The 21,523-nt window shown below is 24.8% G+C and overlaps 1 protein-coding gene across 1 annotated transcript in view; it reads left to right on the plus strand.

The window, feature by feature from the left end:
• Positions 1 to 21,523, plus strand: part of LOC129607748 (TWiK family of potassium channels protein 7-like) — a 293,642-nt gene that overhangs the window by 38,721 nt on the left and 233,398 nt on the right. The gene's annotated exons all lie outside the window — the stretch shown is intronic.

Consider the following 21,523-nt stretch of genomic DNA (forward strand, 5'->3'; position numbering starts at 1 on the left):
TATTTATTTGCATTTAATACTAAAGTGTTTGAACAGAACAGAACTAAAGCTCCTTCTCTCTTTTTTTTTTTATAACATTAGAGATTTAATTTTCAGCTTCCTCAATCTCTGAAAATAATAAAAAAAACATTAAAAGTTTCAATAGAAACATGTGTTTTACCTATTGTTAAACTTAAAACTTATTATAAATGTGTGTTGAATTTTGCTAAATAGCTTAAGTTAAATTTTATAAAAATATAAAAGACAGGAATTATCGATTTTATGATTACACGGCGACGGATGATGTAATTTTCAAAATAACTACAAATCTTTTGCAATCTCGATTTAATTCTTAAAAAAAAACTCTCTGAACATTTACGTATGAAGAAGAAAATTGTCATTATTTTTTTTTATTAGCTCTTAAAAAAGGTTTATACGAGTCATAAAATTTGCTATTTTTCTATAACTAAATTTTATAACATTTATATGTAAAAGTTTCATATGAGTTACACGTTGCTAGATATTACAGAATGAAAAAAAAAACCAAGAACGAAGTATGTTTCAAAACCTTTTTCAAAAATTATATAATTGAGGTTTAAAGAAGAATTTTCAATTCTTTAATTAAAATATTTCACATAAATTCTGTGAATCACTCTACTCTTACAAAATATATTCTTAAAGTCTATTAGTTATTCTGTTGTTGCAGAAAGATTGGATTAATATAGCCATTTAGTCATCCAAAATTAAATAAAATTCTCTTGTTAATAAAATACGTTGTTTTTTTTTTGTATATTTCGATGAACAGAATTTATTTCCACCTAAATCATTTAGAAATAATTTCTTTACATTCTGTACATTTTTATAATTTTATTATTTTTTTTTATTCTTTGCATGTGCAGTGTAATAAAAATCATAACATGAAAAGCCAATTTAATAAGGTACTATAAATATTATTATATGTAGGGGCTATATAATATTGTACAATATTTTTCATAAAAAAAAAAAGAATATTTTCCCTCAATAAATAAAATGACTGGTTGATAATCAAATTTTAATCATTGTTGTGTTTAATAAAACAAATTTTGTGTTGAAACACATCATTTAATATATAAAAACGCATAATATAAGATGTTGTCATAATTTAAATGTCAGGAAAATATTCATTAATATTGATGATATTTTTAACTATAAAGACACAACCTTGAAATTATGGAGTTTTTAACGATCCTATAAAAAATATAAAAATTATAATTGAATGTGTAAAAAAGTAACAAAAATAATGAAATTAAATTTTTGTTTTTTTATCTGTTGCAAGCATTTCTTTTTTTTTGCAAGTAGTGCTTTTAAAAAAAAAATCAAGTTAAATTTTTGTTATTAGAATATTTAGAATCTTGACGCGGAAATATACTTAAGTTAATTATCTTAATTCTAGAATTTTGGGCTCAAGATTAAATGAAGCAGTACATGTATGTGCCTAGTTTTAAAAATTTTGAAATTCAATTAACTTTATTTTTTAATCAGTCAAACTAAATACTTAATCTTAAAAAGTTTATGAAATGAATATCTAAATTTTTGTATAAACAGTAACTCCGATGCAACACTATTTCAAAAAATTTTGTACAAGAAACACTATTTGCTTAGCAATACAGTAAGCAGTTTAGCTTTATCTGTTGAAGCTACAGTGTACATGCGCTCAGCCTTATCTTCATAATTAAATTTTTATAGTTTTTTAATTTCTGATTTATAGAAAATGTTAAAATTCCTCTAATTTTTCAAATATTCTTTTACATTTTGATTAATTTCGAAACCAATAACTATCATAATCAAAATTTTATCAAGAGATAAAAGAAATTAATTTTCTAAATTTATCAAAAATAATTTCATGCTTTTAAACACAAAACATTAATTTCATTACTTTTCATACGTCCTTTTTTTTTGTTTTAATAGTTTTAATTTTTCAAAATTCATTTTCACATTTTAGAGATTTCTTATTACTATAATATTAGTTTCAACTTTAATAATAATTGCTTTTGTAACTCAAACATTTTTCATAACATACAGAAAAAGATAAAAGTTTTTCATTTTATGTAATTAAACAAGGGGATTGATAAAATAATTTTTTGTTAATTCTGCAGAAGATGTTGATTCAAAAACACATTATATTTGAAAAAAAATAGCAAAAATTTTTTAATATTTTTAATAATTTTTCTATTTTCTTATTTTCTAAATTATTGCGCTTTAAAAGTAACCTGTATTTGTATTATATATGAGCAGTAATATTTTAAATTATACGAGAACGTGACTTTTTTCATAATAAAACTTTAATTTGTAAACTTTTAACTTTATTGCCATAAGTATTTTCGCAAAATGAATTATTATAGATAATAGTTTTTCAAAGTTGAAGGAAAATAAGAAAAACACATTTTCAATTACAGTTATGATTGCTAAATTTTGGTTTGTATTAGTGCATTACACCCAATACACTAGGTATCGAAGATTGAAGTATATATGAATTTCATTTGAACATTTACGATTGACAAGAATAGAGCTTCATTCTGTGAATCGCATTTTTGTTCACCGCGTGAAAAGGAAGTGAGTGAGAGCATTACAAATTTTTGTAATAATATTCGAATGAGAAAAATATTTTTTTTGCTTTTTTCCAAAAACATACGAAATTTGGTTACGACTTGGTAACTTTGTTTCCGAAGATGGCAAATTAAGTCTGTATGTTGCAATTCTTACACATAAAATATTTGAAAATAATTGAGAACAATTGTCGTCTGCCCTTCGCATGTTGAGAATTTTAGAAGTATGTTGACGAATTTGGTGTGCAATACAAGTTAATACATTTTTTTTCTGATTATCCTGCAGCCTTGTTAAATGAACTGTACTCTATCTAGTCTTAATTTCAATAAAAAAGTTAACTACCACTTTATAAAAAGAAAAATTTATTGTAAAAATTAAGGCCTTGAGGCAAATGTCCTTTAAAATTTTAATCTAAATATAACCAATTAAAATCAATTTTCATATTATTTTGTTTCAATTATAAGAAAACAAAGAACAGAAAAAATATCTTTTTACTTATATAAATTTTTTTTCCTTATTAACTTAATTAACAACACAAATTCTTGGAATGCAAAAAAACTGGATTTTGTCTTTTCATATTCTAGATTTTCTTATTTTATTTTTAGATTATAAAATTATCATTACTAAAGTGTACAATAACATGCAGATGGTGGGAGATTTTAGAATTCTTCAAAGGTTTTGATTCCTTAATACCTTAAATAGTGCCATAAGGTACTTTTATAATTTTTTTTTTTGTTATTTTGGTTTTCCAGATTTTCTTTTTGAATTTTTAAATTTTTTAACATTGTTCTGAAATGTTCAAAAACAAAAATTTTTTTTTGTAATACATACTCAAATTTCTTTATTTTCTGTATAAAGCAGAATTAGAAAAAATAATCCTTAAAAATTTCAAAAATTTCCATTTTTATATTAAAGTAAAAAAGTAGATTGTACAGACTAAATTACGTGTCCTATTAGCCTTCACAAGCAAATGTAAATATGAAAATAAAATAAAAACGAAAATAATTTATTTTTGAGTTAAAAGAAGGGAAATTATTTTTTGGTCGGGACAAATGCAAATAATTGCATAAATTGTAATAAAACCTAGCTTTAGGCATAGTTTTTGAGCTAAATTTAGAAATTCTGTACTGCGGCAAAATATTGCTTTGTTTCCAGGGATAAAAATTAAATCTTGTGGGATTAATTCCAAAATACTCGGGCTTAAATTAAAAAAAAATCTATATTTTAAAATATTAAAAAGAACTTTTCAGTACTTTTAGTCCCTTTATAATCTATACTCTATATTTTTAACATAACCCTTAAAGAAAACAAAATTTTGTAAAATTTTAGTATTTTAATTGCAAACAGAGTTCAATTTAAAAGTTACAAACGCATACTTAAATATTACTTACTTAATGGTAAGCAAAACTTAATGGAAATATTTAGTAAATACAGTTTTTATTATACACATTAATAAATATTATTGGAACACACAGAAATTTTAACCAAAAATTACAGAGCGAATTAAATACATACCTCAAAATTTACAAATTAAAGGCCTAAATATCTTTTTCTATATTATTACAAATGGATTGATAAATTTCTGATACCCAATTAACAACATTTTGTGTCGGTACATTTAATGATAACATAAAAGAAAGGAATTTTCCAGACAAAGAAAAAAAACTAAAAAGTAGAAGGAACAGTTTGGAATGTTTTTAATCATGCTTTTAGGCAATCTTCAGTTTTCAATTTTACTTTTGTAATTTTTTTTTGGCTTTATCATTTTTGTTTTTGCTATACCTTTTATGAAATTTAAGCTAAGGAAAATCAACTGGAAAACAGAAATAAAGCAATGTTTTTTCTTTGTTTTATTTCCTTATAAATAAGATATGATTGGGGTTTTTCCTTTTCTTTAATTATAAATTATGATAAAAATTTTGAGAGAGATGAGATACCCTTTTATGTATTTGTTTTTATCTTTTAACAAAATGTTAAAAGGGAGTTTATTGTCGTATTGTATCGAAACTAAGTAAATATACGTGTATTTAAGCAAAAATTAGAAAATTAAAGACTTTTAGCTTTAATGGGCGACTTTCTTGGAAGCGTAGGTACACAAACTTCCAGGATTACCTTTAAAACTTAACTAAACTTTAAGATACTCCTTCTCCTTCGCGTTTCTGCAGTACCTAAGTGATTATTCCTTCAAGCCAAACTGACACTTTCAAATAGTAAGTCCACTTCCATAACTGCCACTGAAACGCTTAAACATTTGTTACGTCACAGTTTACAAAGCCTATAGTGTACTTAAATTTCATTGAAAAAAAATTTAAGTACAACAAAATAAAGAAAAAAATTTTCTTCATTACTTTTTTTAAGTAGTCTACCATTACTTTAGAATATAAGTCACTTTTTGACATAATATCGGTACTTAAATGTGGATGTATGAGTACAAGAGGCTCGGTATCACACCCAATAATAACAAAATTTCATTAAATTTAATTTTTCATTTTAAATTTATTACATTACCATATTTCAAAATAAGAAAAAAAAACGCAGAGTGGCAGAGGGGAGAAGTAGAAGTAATATAGTCACCAATATCACTCACTTTAAGAAAAATCACGTAACAAATTATTGTACGTCTATAAATTATCAAAGAGTCAAAGCAAAAAATTATTTAAATTTAAAAAAGTAGAAAATTAATTTCACTAAATTTATTTAAACAGAATTTAATTTTTTAAATGTATTAATGTTTACCTTTGCAAAAGATGAAAGATCAGGTGATATCATAATATCATCATAATAATATTTCTCTGAAGATTTGAAGAACAAAAAATAAAGAAACCTGAGCAAAATTAATCGAAAAATTTGGGTAAAGTTGGTAAAAGTGAAAAGAACTAAATATTAAAAATTGTGAATAATGCGAAAAATTCGTTCAGAAAAATTGAAAATTATTAATAAGTAGTAGTCATCGTTTTAAAATTTTCAAAAATCTTAGTCATATTTTCCTATTTTTCCAAAATTAACTTTTTTATTTTGTAAGAATGCATTAATATTTTAATTGTCGTGTAATGATTTCTTTTGCTATCGTCACATATGTAATAAAGGAATTTAAAGCAGGCGACCCAAGAATTGAAACAATTCTTCTATAATAACAAGTACAAATATTAAGGAAATTTTTTTTAAATTTTCCGTATTTATATAAATATAAAAATACCTTTAATTTACAAACTGTGTAATATTTAAGTTATTATTCTGAATTTTGTAAATGTACAAAAATCAGTAAATTTTATACTATCCCAAAATTTGATAAAAAATTTAAATGTAAAAAGTAGTAAAGCAACACAATAAATTATACTTAAGTATGAATGGGAAATTACTCTACAGCCTTACTCTTCCTTGTTATCAAAGGAAACGTTGTTATTCGTTTTTTCAAGAAAAAATAATCGAAATCTTATAATCAAACTGCAGAAAACTCACATGGAATTCATAAGTACGAATACAAAAATTAAAAAAATTGTAGGTGGTAGGAGGTAAAAAATCTGGACACACCTGACAATCATAAATTAAAAGAACTTTTGTTAAATAAAATTAAAATCTTTTGTTACTTTTAACAAATATTTAAGCATGTTTTATATTCAGATATACTTGATATACATACGAGTATACTTACATTAATAAATTTACTATCGTTATTTTACCATTAGGCACCAGTATTCTACTATACTTATGCGTACCAACTCAATTCAAACGCCTTATATTACTTCATATAATAGGTAAATTTTATGCTGAAAATTTGGAAAAAAAATTCTTTAAATAAAAATTTACCACATTTTTGAAAATAATTTCCAATTTATACTGTTAATTGCTAAAAGTGAAAGTAAAAAGAAATAAATTATTATTTATTTGGTAAAAAAAGAGATGGCAAAATTTAGAGCGGTGGTGGTAAACGTAGTTATTATTTTATTAATGTTTATTTTTTTTATATCTTCTCTTTTTTAGATTTTTTTTAAAGAAAGTTTTTAAGAAAGCCTCCAATTTATATTCATAGCCCATAGAAGCCATATAATAAATAAATTAAGACATGAATTTAACCCGAATAGCACGTGCTTTTCCGTTATATTTACGATGTACATATTTATTTTATTATTACTCGCTCTTCTCATTTTTTTTTTAATCGAGAATAAGAATTATTTTTATTTTTCATCTCTTTTTAACTAAGTTGTAATGATATTTTTTGAACCGTTTTGTTAAAGGTAGAAAAGTTTTTTTTTTTTGTTTTAGTTGTTGTTTTTCTTCTTTTATATTTTTCTCTCTATGCATTTTTATATTTTGGGGTCTCAAATGTTTCTTCAATTTTCAATCTCCTCCCTTAATTTCAATTTTTCTAATGTATTCCTATTTTACTTGCCATGTAACTTAATTTTGTTATAAATATAGGAAATTTGATTTATCTATTCAGTTAAAATTGTCTGGGGGTTACTGTTATGTATTACCGTTACTTGTTTTTTTTTGTTTCTAGCGTTTTATATTTCTTTTTTTCGTTCAATTACTTTGTTAATCTGCTTTTGTATTCATAATTTTTTTGAGTTTTTCGTTTTAGCAGTAAAGATGCTATTAAATGTTTTAGATTCCGGGTTGTTTTATAAGTTTTATTTTATTAACGCTTAAACTTCCATCAAAGTATTAATTCTTGGTTTTATTTCTTTGTGTTTCTATCTTTTACCGGCTTTTATTTTGAAACACAAGAAATGATGAATCACACTTTACTATGTAAATGTTATTTTAGAACCTTAATTATTTACTTACTGGTTGTTAATTACCAATACACTTATTTTTCATCTCATTTTATTTTCATGATAAGGTTATCTTCAAAACATATGATTTCGATTATAAACCCATATTCTATTAGTTGAATCACTAATAATAACGTGATGAGTTATTATTCAAAAATCTTGTACTTTTCCTAAATAAAATCTATTTCAAAATCCTATACTGAAAAACAAAATCCCTTTCAATACTATCCATCGTTTCAAAGTATGGCCGTACTACTAACAGAAATGACTTACATGGGAAATTCAGATTAACAGAATATGAGAAAATTTTTTTATTTTATTCACTACAAAAAAAAGAACAATATTCGGTAATTTCTATGCGAAGTATGGTCTTATAATAGAATTGATATTGTTAAATTAAGCGGGAGCTCATCTTTTCTACTTAAATAATTGTATATTCACACAAAAATTAAGGATTTACTCAAAGGTATCATCATGGTTCATTTCTGAAAGGAAAATAAAACAACAAAAACATAATTTTGTCAATGTCAAAAAACACTTTTAACATATTGTTAATACACCTGCAATATAAATAAAAAGCTATATTTGCATATTGTATACTCGTATAGGCAGAAAATATATAAACTTGAAAATGTAATAAAAATTTTGTAAATATGAAAATTTATTCAAGGCTAGCGGCTCATACTTAAAATAATGTAAAAGTATCACTTATTTAAGACCTGTGAGAGTAAAAAGGGAACGAAAAAGGCGAAAAGCATCAATTCTATTACATATATAAAAAAAATGTAGTGAGGTATGGGGGTGTTAAAATAAATGCTTATTTTAAAAGAAATTCATGAAATTCTTGGAAAAAAGTATGAAGTAAAAATTAATTAAAAAAATATTTTCCTTTTTATACCTCGCCTCAATTTTCACCACATACATTTTCACTATGAATATTTAATTGAATGACGATATTATTCGCGTTTTTTTTTTTGGTTTATTTTTCCCAAAGAAAATAAAAAATTAAAAAATAACTCAAGTTATATTGTTACATTCCTCGGTACCAATCACATTTTTCTCTGACTTATGTATTTGATTTCGTTCCCGCTTCATAATTAAATTTATTTTATTTTTAAAGAAATTTATTTAATTTTCAAAGAACCATTTAACTATTTCTAGTTTGAGTTGCGACGTCTGATTATTAATTATTTTTTTACTTTCATGTATGTATTGTCTCGGAAGAGAAAGTGGTTTTATTGTTACTCCTCGTTAACTCTTATTCATAAAATATTCTAATACTAAAGCATTTAAATGTGTTTGTTAAATTAATTTTTTTATTAATCCTCGGGGACTAAAATGTCTTTGTTTTCAGTCAAACTTGGTGTTTAATTACAATGTGTTGTCGTATATACGGGGTTCTTCATATAAAAACAGAGATCTTCGGAGATATAAAGGCGAAAAATATGCTGGGTTGTAAAATTTTTGTTGTTGTATTATAATTGACTATAAAACAAAAGTTGTATGAAAGCAATCAAGACATTTTATTGAAATTTGATCTGAGAGCCTAATATGCCCATGATTTCTTATATATGTATTAATTTAAAACAATTTCAACCAAATTACTTATTTGTCCATATACGGTGCTGATTTAAAACGGTGTTATAGATTCTTACGTTGTTTGAGTCAATATCATATTTCTCGCTTTCACTTTCCTCTTTTTTTTTGATAAATTAAAGTAAAAAGTAGAAACGGAAATAACAATTTTCCCTTTTTCTTTTACACTATAATGCAAAAAAAAAAATAAAGAAATAAAAACAACGGAATGATAAATGAATTGATGATGGTTGGATGAATGAGAAAATTTGTGGTTAAAGAATATGATGGCACAATAGAAATTTTCATTATTAATGAAATAATTTTGGAAAAGTAAGAGTGTTGGAAGGAAATATAAAGAATTCTTACAATAAAAAAAATACAAAAATACAACTGAGAACAGTCAAAGTATGCGCATACAAAATATTTGTTAAAAATTCTTTTTTTTATTCATTTATTTTAAAAACGAAAGTAAAGAAAACCAAATATTCGTACATTAAGAAAATTTCTTGTGATTTTTGGTATGCGCTTATGCCATCGCTAAATCAAAATTAATGTATCGGAACCGATTCGCCGCGAAAACAAAAATGAAATTTCCAATGAAAATTTATTTTAAAAATAATGGAAAGCAATCTAAAAACATTTGTTTTCTTCTCAACGTTTTATTAAAAATAAAGAAAAAAAAGAGAAAAAATTATTTTCAAATTCCATAATAAATAATAATTTTTGAAAATTTATTAAATTTTTTTTATTATTTAATTAATTTTATTGTTAAAATAAATTTAATTTAAGAAAATTTTTTGCTTTTTAATCAAATTAAATATGAATAAAAAATTAATTAAAACAATTGAAAATTATGAAAACCACAAATTAGAACGAAAATAAAAAATAAAAAAAAATCTCCATTTTGTATTGTACCGTTATTTGCTTTTATTTTATATGCTGGCCATCAAGGATTTTCAATTTTGTTATTCACTTATTTATTTGTAGTTCAGTTTTATTGATGCAATAAAAATTAATTAATATTAATTTTATTGCAATAAATATTAAGCTTGCTTTTTTTGTTTTCGTTTTTTATCGAAAAAAAATTGTATAAGCATTTTATCAACCATTTTTGTAATTAATTATGACATTTCTTATTAAAAACATTTTCTTTATTATTTTATTTTAAAGATTATTGTAAAATACATAATATGTGTGTGTATTGTGAATTTTATTTTGGAGAGATAAATGATAGTGCTAGTGAAATAATTTCCAATGACCCTTGAATTTCCTTACAATTTGAACCTTCATATAAACGGGATTTTCTTATATTCTGTAATCTAATTGTATTTATCTTGCAATTTAATATTTTTAGAATTTTCTGTGAAATTAAATTTTTTATAGCTTCCTTCGAACACTTTCGTTTTTAATAAATTTTTAACTTTCAAAAAATTTGTAATCTATTATTTGATATCTCATTGAAAATGAGAATTTTAATAAGCATCTGTTATTATTTACAATTTTTCATAATTTTGTTTAAACTTCTATATTTTATGTTGTAATAAGAGAATTTATTGCTTCTTATTGATTTTGCTTCTATTGATTATTTTTTAGCACTTTTCCAAAAAATTTTTTGAAAAAAGTGCTTATTAGTTTCACTCTGTCCGTCCGTCCGTCCGTGGACACTTTTTTTGTTTACAAAACTTCTACACCCTTGAAGATAGAAAGCTGAAATTTTATATGTACATAGATCTTTACTAGAAACTTACTTCCGTAGAATAAAATTTTTACCTATCTCCCCCCCTATAGAAGTTATACCCTCCCAAAACCATAAAAATGGCCTTTTTTAAATATTTGTTGCAATGAAACCGTAAGCATTTTTGAAATTTTTCAAACGCAGAAAGGCAGTTAGTTCCTTCCTCTAGCGCGGTATATTACAGTTAAACTTTAGAAAAACAAAATGGCCGTCGAAATTTACCGTTATCTAAAGTCCTTTTTTTCCAAATTTTTGATGTCGTTTTTTATCTAGACCCCAGCCTGTAGAAGCTTAAAATTTTAGGAGCTTTTAGACATTAACAAATAGTTCATTTCGTTAGAAGAAAATTTTTTTCCATCTCCACCCCCTCTCAAGTTATCGCCTCTTGAAATTTGTAAAATTTGAATTTTTGATACCTTATATTTCCGAAACCGCAAGCTTTTCCAAATTTTTATAAACGCAAAAAGCTAACGGTAAATTCATTGAAATTAAAAAATATAATTATTTTTCTTAACTCACACAATTAACCCTTAAAATCGAGCATTATGTTAACCCCTTTTTATATTAATTTTTGCTTTATTTCCAAGACTGCATATATGCGTCATCCTAAATATATGCAATCCTAGAAATAGTTTTGTATATGAATGAAAATAATTTTAAGAGTGGTAGGTATACATAGACTGTATTTAAAAGCAGAATTTTCACTTGTTGAAGGGAAAAGTGCTACAATACAAACCATTGGTTTGACCCAACTTTATTCAATATTCAAAATATTTCAACGATTTCAACCCAATAGATTGGGGAGTAGAAATACCAACAGTAGGCATACTCGTTTTGAATCCACTAAAACCCGAACAAAATAAAAGCGAATTTGATCTAAAATTTGTACGAATTTCTGTCTGCATCTAATTTAGAGGGATGGCAGAAACGAACCTGGCTTTTAAGCATATAATATAATAAAATTACCAAAGTTGTTTTGAAGGATCACCAGGGGGGGAGTTTAAAAGCAAAGTTATAAAGGAAAAAAGTCTGAGGACAACAAAAGTAAAACCTCTGAAGGTAATATAAAAAGCCCGCTACATGGGGAAAGTAAAGCAATATTCATCAGATATGAAATTGCCAATTGGAATTAAATAACACTTAAGTACATCAATCTCTATCAAAGGAAATATAAACTTAAAGACAAGTCTCCACGCGTAATACGCACAGTTAATAAAGATTCTCAAAAAGAAAAATTGATTTGAAGCTAAGCATGATGGCCAAGTATGTAAACCCACAGACGCGTAATGTAAAGAAAGATATTTTTAAAGACCTCCTTTGCGCTAGAAATCTATTCTTACTAGGTGACTATAATTCTAAAATGATCTCACCCAGTCCGAAATATTGGCTTGCAGATGTCAACAAAATCCCGAATCTTATTGATTTTTTTTATGTCTAAAAGTTTTCATCAAATTTTTAAAGCGGGTCCCTTCTTGAAAAAAAATCAGATGGTTCATAAATAAAAGACAATAAATCAAGGCTGAAATTTTTCCTGATCATGCTTAGAAAAAAGTGCTTGCTTAGTATGCGATTTTGTAATGAATGAAAGCATGATAGCTCAATTTACGCAAGAGGAAATTTGGCAGGCAGTAAAATCCTTTAAATCGGCCCAGACTTTGATCTAATTACTGCTGATATAATGAGACAATTGTTGAGAAAGGCAAGAAGCAACTACTCTTCTTTAATGTGTAAGAGAACAGTAGTTGCTTATTATAATTGAAAACTTACCAAACCTTAAACTGAATGAATTTTTTCGTACTCAAATAATAATATGAAATCAAGTAAACTGAGTATTTTATAGATTGGTATATGTACTATATTATGTTTTTTATATTCAAAACCTTAAAAACCGCAAATTTTGTGAAGCCGTCTTTATGTACATACAAACATATACGTACAATATTATTGCTAGTCTGATTTACAATATTTACTTTGGTAGTACAGTATAAATAAAACTGAAAATCCGCACCAAAACATTTATTAATACACTCAAGTTCTCGAGATACGACATTTTTGGCTCCAGAAATTTATGTCGTAACTCGAATTGTCGTTTTAGAAACTCATTAGTTCATTATTGAATTATGTGCTTTAGACTTGTCTTATAACTAAATTCGGTATAGATTTTTATTCAAAAATCAGTAAAATTTGTCAAACATTTTTTTTTTAAATTTTTAATGTATTAAGAACAATATCGTAAGTCGAATAAAAATGATCCAAGCTTATATCATGTAACTCGAAATGTCGTTTTAGAGAATGTCGTATCTCGAGGACTTAGTGTATTACAAAATCTGTACCAAGTTGTGTATCATCTGGAAAATCATTAAATCAAGATTTACAAACAATTTACTTCGCGCGATAAAATCTTTTCGAAGCAAAACTAACCTCAAAGAAAACAAAAACAATTTATTAAGAACAACAACAAAGTTGAAAGCAATTTTTTATTTGGTTTCATTTTGTTTTTCACTTAATAATTTCTTGCCTTGGAAAATTCCATTTAGTTCCCAATGTTATATTAAACTTATATAGTTACAAGTTATCCTATATAAACCTATATATATGTGTACGTATTTACATAGCAATTGATACATTTTAAATTGAAATAAGAAACTTATTCTATATAGTGGTATATATATACTTAAATACATAAATATAAAATACAAAAGTAAATTTAGTAATCAACTTCATTTAAGCTGGCAGATGTCTATTCTCTTTGCCCAGCAGTCACTTCAAAAAATACAGAAATATAGAAGGAGTAAATTATATTTATGTGAGAAAAAAATATTTAAAACTTTCTTGAACAGAATTTAAAATTAGTTTAGTGTTAACGTTTAAATTTTGATGTAGTAAGTTAATTATTTATATAAGCTTTGTGACTAATGAGATTTAAATTTTAATTCATATTTTGAAGCCGTTTGTGATCTAATTCACAATTAAAATTTTTTAGCATTAGCATTAGAAAGCTTTATTTATTACTATGATTTTGTTTTATTAAATTTGTATTACAATTTCAATTTTACAATATTATCGCTGCTTAAGCAGAAAACCATTTCTGTTTTCACTAGAAAAGGCGTTTTAATAATATTAAAATACGATTTTTTCAATTAATTTTGTTTTCTTAGAATTTTTGCGGTTCTTCTTGTAACTTCGATACAATATATTATTCTAACTAAATTTAATTTAATAAATATTATTTACTGTTATGTATTTTATTCCCAGAATTTTTACTGGCGAAAGCATACTTTGCGTTATATATACAATGAAACTTACTCCTTTCTGAAAGAAACGTATAGATATAACAATTTTAGAAAAAACAAATTGTAGTAAAATTGCGAAATTAAAATCAGAAACCAACAAAAACATTAAAATGGTCTGGTCGGAACTATTCTTGTGATGATCTAACTAATGAGTTAAAAATATTTTAAAAACAAACGAAGAAATTGTGAATGAGTGATTGTTGTTGATGGTTGTATTCTCTTTTTAATTATAAAGCTGTTACAAAATATAAAAAAAGAGAAAATTAAAATTAAAATAAAAATTTTCTTTAAAGTTTATTAATTAAAATTTTTTTTGTGATTTTATTTCTGTTATGCACACACGTTGCAATTCAAATAACTTGCGTTACGTGATGTTTTTTTATTCTACAATTTAACTTTAAAAACTTGGTAAAGTATAAAAGTATTATTATTTTCACTATAGGGGGCAACTACGTAAGAAATAAAAGAACTCTGAATTCCGAAATATTTTGAAATTCAGAGCTTCGAATTGTTAAAAAAGATCCGGGGTCCGGATTCCGAAATAGTCAATTACCACTAAAGTTTTAGAAAAATCTCCGAAAATTGCTTTGCAGTAATCAAATTTTGTTGATTGTGTTTCAAATCGATTGTAAAAGTTCAAATTGTAAAAGTTCCACTACGAAAATTTCAAATAATTAATTGTATACAACGCAAATATATGATTTTTTTTACTCAAAATGAAATTGTGAAGATTTGTTTTGCTTTTTTCATATAATATATTCGAGGGCTTATACAGTGGCACATCTTGTATGAATTATGAGCAGAAAAATTAGAAGAAAAAAATTAAATCTACGAAATTAAAAACTGCTGTTGATGGCCGTTAACGCGTTTTATATTTTTTATTCGTAATAAATTTAATGAAATAATTTAGAAAAAAAAATGTAATTTCTGTTATATTCCTCCCTTTTACACCCTTCCATCAATTTTTTAAATGTGTATATGTAGGTAAAAATTTTTTACTTAATTAGAAGTCTCTCTCTCTCTCTCTCTCTTTTGAAGGGTACATATAATTTCATATCCTTAAGTAAAACTAAATTTGCTTTGGGCATTTATTAAAGTGCTTCTATAAAACTTTTCTTATATAAGATGAAGGAGAAAAAATTAAATCATTTTGCTTTAAAAACACTAAGAAGGAAAATTTAGAAACTTTTTTTTTTCTATAATTCAAATTAGAAATTAGAACTATAATGAATGATAACTGTTTTTTTTAAATGTAAGGTTATTAAAATTTGTAGCAAGATCTTTTTTAAACTGTGCTGAAACTTAAATCATACTTATATCTAAGTTATAACTATTATGTATTAAATTCTGTCATTACGGCAGACTTGGCGATCTTCTTGTGGAGGAATCAAATCTCCACTGCTACCTTAGGATACCATCATTCGTGCCATTAATGGGTACTCTTCACTGGGCAGTCGACTAAAATATCACTTGAATAAAATGGGAAAAAATGGACTCCCTTTTGTGTATCTGTGTAGATTCCGCCGAAACGATGGGGGTCATTTAGACACAGATGGTTTGAGCTGGACTTTCTTAGTGTTCATTTCTAACCCCCTGAGGGATATCTCCGGGAAGATATGGGAAGACTTCCATGATTCAAGATTGGTTGCGGTGGTCGGAGGGAACGAACTCCTTTGCCCACATCTCTCTTCATTTTTAAAATTTCATGATCAGTTAGGTTTTAAGAAGTTTGCGTCAATCTCATATGTAATTACATAATTTGAAATACTTTCTGATAATTAAATACTCATATTTTAGAGGGGTGGTTGGTTTAATATTTGTTCAAATGTAATAGAAGTGAATGATTTTATTATTTAATTATCTGTTTCTAATGTTTATAATTTGAAGAAGATTAATTTAACAATTTTTTCATTCTTAAAGATCTACAATAGTAATCTCTCTAATGCAGAGGCTTAACACAATATGGAGTAATATTATATAGAATGTACTAGAAATGGTTTTCCGGTCTTTCTGAACAGTACATATATTTTTAATTAAAATGTTGAAAACAATAAAACAAAAATATGAATGATTTGTGTTGGGACATATGTATATACTACATAGTACATAAATTTGATTAAGGTCACACGGGTATATCACATTCCTATTATGAGTTGGTTCCTTTAAATTCAACCTTGATTTCTATATTATAGTGTATAGAATTTTCCTTTGTTAATGTAAGCAATATTCTATTAAATTATTATTCTAATATGTTTTACAATGAAATACCCATTTCAAAGTAATGTCAAGTTAAAATAAAGTTTTTTTTTTGTTTTGCTTGAAAATAATAAAAAAATTTTCTTTTTTTTTTTACTTGACAACTCTAGTTTACCTAGAAGCTTAAAAATTATTTCAATGGTAAATTTAAATGGGGGTTATGAGTGAGCAATATTTATATTATTTGAAATTTTTTAGTTGTATTGCGTCTTGTCCCATAATAAGTTCACCTTGTTTTCTCTTTATGTTTAAATGGAAAAGTGAAGGAACATGCATAAGTTGTTTGTGCCAAAAAACTTTCAACCCTTGAAATAAGCTTATACATACATATATGATTACTGTTTACTTAACCTTACTTTATTTTCCTGCGTAATTAAAACTAGATCTATCATAATTTATTTGCATTCAACTGCAGATGAGCACATAAGAAAGAAAATTAAAAGTTATAATCTAAAATTAGGGTGTCTTAAAGCGACATAAATTCACGTCTGAAGTTCCATTTTCTTTTAGTTTCAAAGCAACAATAACAGCAAACATAAAAGAGAGAAATAAAATATATATTTGTTTTTTTTTTCGTTTTTTTTGCTCTTTATTTGTCAGTGAAATGTCAAATTCAATTTTCTTTATCTAAATTAAATTCTTTTCGCTTTTGCTTTAATATGCTTTTCTTTTTTATTTTTTTTTCTTTAATGTTGAGTTTTCATTGAAAATGTTTACGCTAAGATAACTTTTCCCACCTTATCAAATGCGGTTTATTGTATCTTTGCTATGCCATTTCATAAAAGTATAAAGGAAGGTGTCTATATATATATATATATATATATATGTGCGTATTGTGAAACACGATATATTTTGCCATTCTATAAGTTATAATATCCTTGTGCCCATACATAAATACACACATACATAAAAATAGTATTTATTACACATGTATGAGTTCATCATGGCTTAAAGTTCTTTTTTTTTATCAATTTTTTGTTATTTTAATAAAGCAGATTTGTTTCTTTTTATTATTGAAAGAGGATATAAGAAATTTTTTTTTGTTTTTGCACAGATTAAGGTCTAAAAATGGCATGTCCTTAAAGTAGTATAATAATTGTTCATCTGCTTGTAAAGCGCCATATTTATATACCTCTAAAGTTAATAAGAAATTTTTAAAGGAAACTTATTTAAGAGAGAAGAAAACAAAAAGAAGAAAGAAAATTCTTAAAATATTTTCTTAAGATTTTTAATTTTTTTTTAATTTTGATTTTTAAATTTCTGTGTGAAGTAAGGTTAAATATTTGAGGTATAAGCACGAAAAGGAGGAAAAAATGGTTTACAGAAAAAAAAGTCGCGTAAATTAATTTACTTGTAGCTTATAAATATGTAAAATATTTTTTAAATAGATGTGTAAACAAGGGTATATATATTGGATGAAGGTTAACTTTGTTTTTTTTAAATTTTACCTTCTTAAAAGCATACTTATAAAAAATATATTATATACTCAATTTTTTTTTTTCTAAAAATTGTTCATAAATAAAATATTTGTCAAGAATATAATTCGATTTTACTGACTTTTTACCGTATATATATGGTGTAGGAGTTTATTTGGAGGTCACATAATTGATAAATTGAAAGAATTATAAGAATGTTTATGAAAAAATTTATGGTTTGTTGCTGAATTCACGTTTCATAAGGTGATGATATTCATAACAATCTATAAAATATGTTAAAAATTCTTACAATTCTCAACAGTTTTGATGTAAATCCGAAAACTATTAGCAATTTATTGCGCATAAAGTTGCAAGATCGCCGGGTTCCCAATTTTGTAAGAATGCAAAATAAGTTTTTTGGCAAATATTTCTTAAAGACAATTTTTTTTTTGAGATATTAGAATAGATTGATTCCATTCAAAGTATTTCCCATAAGTTTTTTAAAGTTTAATAGTAAAATTTATGAAATTCATATTTAATATATATGTAAGAACGTATGAAATGCGGTTGGAAATTAAAATATAACGAAGTTGAATTCGAAATTCAAATTATACTAGAGATTTTTGTAATTTTATTCTAATAAAAAAAATGTACCTACATTCAATTTTATGTGAACAAATTTTTTTATTTTTGTATACCAATAACTATTACCACACACATTAACCAAATTCAGATGTGCGCTATATTTATAGAAATTTTGCATTTAAATATGATATTATTTATATTTATAAAAAGCTTTTACTTTTTTTTTTATATATTTTTAGTTTATGATACTTGAAAATTTTTCAACTGTAAGGTTTTATGAGTGTAAATATTAACGCCATTATACCCATATATACTATACCTATACATTTATGTATATATATTATTATCTAATATGGTTTTGAAGTATATGCAAAACTTAAAACAAAAACCCTAAAAATAATAATAATAAAAAAAAAAGAAAAAAATAGCAACAATTTTAAAATATTTATTGAAATTTATCAAGCTCATAAAGAAAAACATTTGTAATAGCGTTGTAACACTCAACGAGGTGGAAAACCTCAACAATAAAAAAAAAATAATGTTTTTTTTATTTTCTTTTTCGAACTGTTTCTTCTGTTTTGTTTTTGTGAACTAGGATACGAAAAAAATAAATAATTATTAATAGAGGTTAGGTGAAAAACTAATTTTGAGATAAATTTTTTTTTCAGAAAAAATATTGAAAATTTAAAATTTAAGTCGAAAGAAAAGGAAACTGAAAAAGAACAACCAATACAAATCAAATTCATAAAATATTGAATTGAGGAAAATTTAAATAACTTTGTAATTATTACTTAGTTTAAATTGAATTGGTTTTGCTCACTTAAATCTGTTGAATTTTGTTCCTTAATTTAGTTTAAGCAAACAGCTCTCGATTTCCAATAAAGATGATCGTTCCATCTTTCAATTTGTATAAAATTTATAAATTTTCTGATCTATCTGATTCTGATTTTTTTTTTCTTTTATACTTTTTCGAATTCGAAACGTACCAATCTCTTAAGTTTAAATAAAAACGATTGGTGCCAAGCTTTATCAAACGCCAAAAATATTGTTGAATATATTGCTGAAATATTGTTTAAACGCCAAAAATATTGTTGAACATATTTCCCTTCCTTTTAATGCTTTTTCTACAATATTTGTTATTCCCTGCACTTGACCAATTGTTGCATACTTCGTTCTAAAATCAAAGTGATGATTGTAATAAATTTTTTATTTTCTATTATTGGCATCAGTATTTCAATGTCTTTCTCGACAACTCTTTTACTATCTCAGCATTCTGGTCGTGATGACAGACTAACTGTTGAAATTTTAAATACCATCCATTTTGAAATAGAAATAAATCCAAAACAAAAAGAATTTTATAAAAATTTTTCATTTTTTTTTTGTAATTGATATCTTAGAATTTTATAGAAATTACAACATAATGCTTTATAAATAATTGATTATTAAATATGAAAAGAAAACAATATTATAATTACAGGTTGTTTAAAATATGATATAAATTTCAAGTGAAAGTTTTTGTAATGAAACATTTTAGAAGTAAAGACCTTGAAGATCTAAAATTTAAAAGAAGAAAATAAACAATAATTGCTGATGATTCATTTTTAATTATTAATGAATTTACTAAATTAAGTGTTATATAAAAAATAAAATATATCTTGTATGCATGTTTTGTTATAGTCATTCAAATTTGTGCCATCAAAATCCGAAAGTGTGTTACGTTTATTCTTGGATTTACTTCAGTCTAATATAGCCTAATAAGAAAGTGTAATATCATTTCAATTTTCTCTTCAAACCCTACTACTATCTGAAGAGTACGCCTGAGATCGGAATTGTTTAATTATGTTGTATCAATGCAGAATTTAGCTTATAAATGGCAATTTTTGAATTGTGTATCGACAAGATATTATTATAATTTCGATGTCAGATACTTCAATTGTAGAATCCCGAAATCAGGCATAGAAATCCAAACAGATCGAAGAACGGTATAATTTTATATAAGAAATATTAAAATACAAAATTACAAAATTTTTAATATGATTTAGTGATTTCTCATATTCAGACTCTTTGAGAATCTGCAATTACTCTTTTACTGAATGAATTCTTAAAAACGAAAGGGTACTTAGTCTAGTTAGAAAACACATTTGAAGAATTTCACATAGTAGACAATTTTTTATATTAATGGTTCTATAATTAATAGAGAATTAAGTATAAAAATTTCTACAATTCTCAAAACCTTACAACTAAATTAATTTTAGAGCAATAAAAGAAATAAAATCATTTTGGGACAATGTTATTGACATTAAACATTTTCAAATAGAATTAAGTGGAGAAAAAAAAATGTACATAAATTATAAAATATTAAGATAAGAATTAAGATTTTAATTATTTAGCAAAGTTATACTGAATTGTTTTTAGTATGTTAATCTAAATTAGTATAATAATGTGGAAAGATTAACCCATATGTTATATTTTCATTTTTTTTCTAATTTAAATAAAGTTTTGTTCATATATTTGCTTCATTTACCTTCTTTATATTTTTATGGTAATATTATCAATGTTTTTGCATCTAATAAAATTTTAAAGAAAAATAAAGTCTCGTGTACATCTGAAAAATAAAATCTCGTACACATTCTGGTGTTGTGTGTCACGCAAGCATTGCAGACCATCACAAATTACGTATGTGAAAAGAATGTGTTATATTAAAAAGTGCTAATATTATTTCCATCCAAGAAACTGCCTGATAATAAAATCAATAATAAAACAGCATGAACCTCAAATTATGGTTATATTAGCAGCAGAGTTCCAAAAAACGGAATTAGTTTTTCCTTTCCGTTCAAAAATCCATATTTTGTTTATTCATTTTCTTTACATTCATGTCATAAAATAATCTTCCGCATCTTATATCCAAAACTGGAAGTTTTTGTAAAAAAAATATTATATTTCTTTCTTTGATCCTAGTTCCTTTCGGCGGTGAAATGGATGCTAGTTTCATGTTTTTGTAAGATTATTTTCTAATTCTAAAAATAAAAGAACATAAATAGAATGTTAGTAAATAAAATAAATAATAATACAAATTAATTTGCTTAAGAGGCACAGTATAACAAGGATAGCACAATAATGCATTTTTAATAATCCAATACTTAAAATTCTGAATACAATTCACGTCCTCGTGCCAATTCTTATTTAATTTGTTATTACAATTCAGTTTTTACAATATTTTACAAATTATATTTTAAAATGTTTAAAAGAAACATCATTGTTTAAAGTAATTCACCACTTTCTATATTCAATTCATCAGACAAAAAACATAGACGCTACACA

The sequence above is a fragment of the Condylostylus longicornis genome, unplaced genomic scaffold (genome assembly GCF_029603195.1).
Source record: "Condylostylus longicornis isolate FDR11 unplaced genomic scaffold, ASM2960319v2 ptg000028l, whole genome shotgun sequence".
Classification (NCBI taxonomy): Eukaryota; Metazoa; Arthropoda; class Insecta; order Diptera; family Dolichopodidae; genus Condylostylus; species Condylostylus longicornis.